The sequence below is a fragment of the Ursus maritimus genome, unplaced genomic scaffold, assembly GCF_017311325.1.
Source record: "Ursus maritimus isolate PB19 unplaced genomic scaffold, ASM1731132v1 scaffold_12, whole genome shotgun sequence".
Classification (NCBI taxonomy): Eukaryota; Metazoa; Chordata; class Mammalia; order Carnivora; family Ursidae; genus Ursus; species Ursus maritimus.
Window position 1 is genome coordinate 27,127,075 of NW_024423564.1, and position 4,297 is coordinate 27,131,371.

The 4,297-nt window shown below is 43.0% G+C and overlaps 1 pseudogene; it reads left to right on the forward strand.

The window, feature by feature from the left end:
- Positions 1-1,574: 1,574 nt before the first annotated feature.
- LOC103669408 lies at positions 1,575-3,264 on the forward strand (annotated as a pseudogene).
- Positions 3,265-4,297: the final 1,033 nt, after the last annotated feature.

Genomic DNA, 4,297 nt, shown 5'->3' on the forward strand with positions numbered 1-4,297 from the left:
CAAATATACTACTTGTATTTGAACCTTTATCTCTGGGTCTGGGAGAACCCAAACTGAGAAACTCACCTAACCAGACTTACAATAATTCTTTGGTATCATCTAATACCCAGATCTTTTTGAGGTTGTCCTAATTATATCAAAGTTATATTTTTATAATTGGTTTGTTAAAATCAGATTTTTAAACGAATTGCATTTGGTTGTTTCTTAAACCTTTTTAATCTAGAGCAGTCTCTTCTTCCTCACCTCTCTTTGATGACATTGACTTGATTGCAGAGACAAGATCAGTTGTCCTATTGAATTTACCACATTCTGGATTTGTCTATTTGCTTCCTTGTTGTTCCTTTATCCCCTCTGTTTCCTATAATGAAAGTTAGCTTTTAGAAACTTGCAGATTCAGGGGCGCCAGGGTGGCTCATTCAGTTGAGTGTCTGACTCTTGGTTTCGTCTCAGGTGGCGATCTCAGGGTCCACGTGGAGCGGGGAGACATCCTCTCTCTCCCTCTGCCCCTCCCCCCTCAGTCTCTTTCTCTCAAATAAATTAAAAAATCTTTAAAAAAAAAAAGAAAGAAACTTGCAGATTCAAATTTCTTGGGGAGCAAGAATACTTCACAGGTAGTGTTGTCAGCCTCATGTCAATCCCTTTAGGAGACACGTGCTGCCTGGTTGTCCTGCTTTAAGTGATACTAAGATACATAAGTGTGTTCAGCTGGTTCATCTCAGAGGGTTTAACAGGAAGCTGTGTTGCTTAAAAACCATGTTCCATGTGGCATTACTAACACTGTTCTATGACTTCAGAGGACAGCTGCTAAGTTCACAGTGAATGTTTTGTAGGGTAAAATAATTTTAATCAGGCTTTAAACTGTTAACTGCTTCATGTCTTGGAACATACTCCAAGCCATTTTCTAAGGAAAATTCTAGTCCCACTCACAGCTTGAATCATAACTCAATGCATCATTAAAATGGGAACTAGACCCCTCCCTCATGAAGTCTCATTTACCCACTTACTCAACGAATACTGACTATTGCAAATGTGCCAGACAATGGAATAGGTACCAAGGATACATGAGTAAGCTAATCAGTCTTTGTGCTCAAAGAACTTACAGTCTTGTAGGGATCTTACTAGCGATACAATGGTAAGCACACAGTTGTGGTACCTATTTTGGAGGGAGGATGTCATCAGGAAACTCTTCTTAGAGGAAGTGATATCTAAATTGAAACCTACACGAATATTTCTTAAAGAATAAGTGCCAGGAAAAGCAAAGCTTTCCTTTTCTTGAAACTAATGTGTTTTTTCTTAAGGAAAACATGACTCACATAATTTTACTTTGACCCCAAATAATTTCAATTTTGCAGCTCAACTCTAATTATGTAGGACCTGATAGTTTGCATATTTGTATTCCAAACATCTTCTGGTCTTGATTTTCTTTCTATTCTTTTCCTGATTTTTAAATGTTTATGTTATTTTTCTGTTCTAAATTATACATGTTTTGAAGCTACCTCAAATCGCGGTCTATTTTGCTTATATTTAAAAATAGGAACCAAAAAAAGTCCTATATTGAGCTGGACCAGGGATGACTTTAACTTTATAAAAAATGGTCTTAGGGAGATTTTCCGTGCTACCCAGGGAGGGGTCCACATGGCATTATTCTGCATTCCTGTCATAACTTAGAGGGAAACTTTCACAATGTCCAGAGCCCTTGATGTCCTGCAAATGAAGGAGGAGGATGTCCTCAAATTCCTTGCAGCAGGAACCCAGTTAGGTGGCACCAACCTTGACTTCCAAATATAACAGTACATCTACAAAAGGAAAAGTGATGGCATTTACATCATAAATCTGAAGAGAACCTGGGAGAAGCTTCTGCTGGAAGCTCGAGCCGTTGTTGCCGTTAAAAATCTGGCTGATGTCAGTATCATCATACAGGAATACTGGCCAGCGAGCTGTGCTAAAGTTTGCTGCTGCTACTGGAGACACTCCTATTGCTGGCCGCTTCACTCCTGGAGCCTTCACTAACCAGACGCAGGCAGCCCTCTAAGAGCCGAGACTGCTGGCGGTTACTGATCCCAGGGCTGACCACCAGTCTCTTACAGAGATGTCTTATGTCAACCTACCATTGCTCTGGGTAACACAGACTCTCCTCTGCACTACGTGGACATTGCCACCCATTGCAACAACAAGGGAGCTCATGCAGTGGGTCCGATGGGGCGGATGCTGGCCTGGGAAGTTCTGTGCATGTGTGGCACCATTTCCTGTGAGCACCATGGGAGGTCATGCCTGATCTCTACTTTTACAGAGATCCTGAAGAGATTGAAAAGGAAGGGCAGGTCGCTGCTGAGAACTCTGCGACCAAGAAGGACTCAGGGTGAGTGGACTGTTCCAGTTCCTGCGTTCACTGCTATTCAACCTGAAGTCACAGCCTGGTCTGGAGGCGTGCAGGCGCCCTCTGTGCCATCAAGCAGTTCCCTACTGGAGACTGGAGTGCGCAGCCTGCCACAGAAGACTGGTCTGCGGCTCCCACTGCTCAAGCCACGCAGTGGGTAGGAACGACAATGAGTGGTCTTCCTCTTCCACAAAGGCAAACAAAATGGAAAGAAGGTTGATGGAAAATAAAGTTTCTTTTAAAAAAAAAATGGTCTTAAGGTATAACTTACGTCTCTGCTACCACCCATTTGTCCCTCAGGGAGAGTGATGTAGGGGAAACTGAAGTGGAGTCAGAGATATGCTTAAATCCCGGATCTGACAACATTGATATCAATCTTAGTTTGAAATCCTATGGAAACAAATTTCAGGGACTCCAGGTTCTTTTCCTGAATTATTACCGAAACCTTTTTTCCATAAGTTTAGCTTGAACTTAAAAATCATCATTATATTAATTAAGATATCTTTGGCTGCAATCCAACAGAGAACTGACCCACAGTTTGTGTTATTTCCTGAGGCTGCCATAAAAATTACCACAAACGGGATGGTTTAAAGCAACAGGAGTAGTTTTCTCATGTTCTGGAGATCAGAAGCCCAAAATGAGGGTGTCAGCAGAGTCATTCTCCCTCCAGAGGCTCTAGAAGAGAATCCTTCCTTACCTCTTCCAGCTTCTGGAGGCTCCAGGCAGTCCTGGGACTGTCACTGCATAATTCCAGTCTCTGCCTCTGGGTTCACATTGCCTTCTCCAGTGCTTCCACTTTCTCCTCTTCTCTGTGCATCTCTCCTCTGTGTGTGTGTGTGTGTGTGTGTGTGTGTGTGTGTTTAAAAGCTTTATTTATTTACTGGGGCACGTGGGTGGCTCACTCAGTCAAGTGTCGGATTTTCGCTCAGGTTTTGATTTCGGGGTACTGTGACAGATCCTCGCAGGGGGCTCTGTGTTGAGCAGGGAGTCTGCTTTTTCCTTTCCCTTTTCCTGTGCCCCTCCCCCAACTCGTGCGCATGCTCTTTCTCTCAAATAAATAAAATCTTTAAAAAATTTTTTATTTATTTACTTCAGAGAGAGAGAGTGAGCATGTGAGCAAGGGGAGGGGCAAAGGGAGAGGGGGAGGAGCAGACCCCCTGAGCACAGAGCCTATTGCAGGGCTTGATACCACAAACCTGAGATCATGACCTGAGATCATGACCTGAACTGAAACCAAGAGTCAGACACTTAACCGACTGAACCACCCAGGCACCCCACCTCTGTGTGTCCTTCACGAGAACACTTGTCACTGGATTAAGGGCCCATCCAGATAATCCAGGATGACCTTATCTCAAGATTCTTAATTTAATTACATCTGCAAAGACCTTTTCTCCAAATAAGGTCACATTCATAGGTTCTGAGGGTTAGGACATAGACATATCTTTTGGGGGCCACCATTCAACCATACAGTGCATTAAACAATGAAGCTATTTCAATTATTTTACATAAAAGGAAGTCTGTATCTGATAGGCAATTTAGGATTGGTAAGGCTCAATGATCTCATGAAAGACCCAGACTCTCTGTCTTTCCCCCTCCACAATTTTCAGCATGTTATTTTTTGTTCTCAAACCTTTTGCCTTATGATTACAGGACAGCTGCCCCAACTCCAGGCTTCACATCCCTTACAGAACAGTAAATATAGCAGGAAGGGAAAAAAGAAGAGAAACAAGACCTCTCCCTGAAGCCTCCCTAGCTTCTCTCTATGCCCTATCAGGCTCAATCAAAATGTACTATTGCCAAAGAGGGATGGGGATGCCATGCCTGCCTTGGATCTATCAAGATACATGCCCTAGGGTACACTGCCACATTGAAACTTGAGTTTTGATAATAAAGAAAGGGGAGACGGCTATTGTGTAGGCA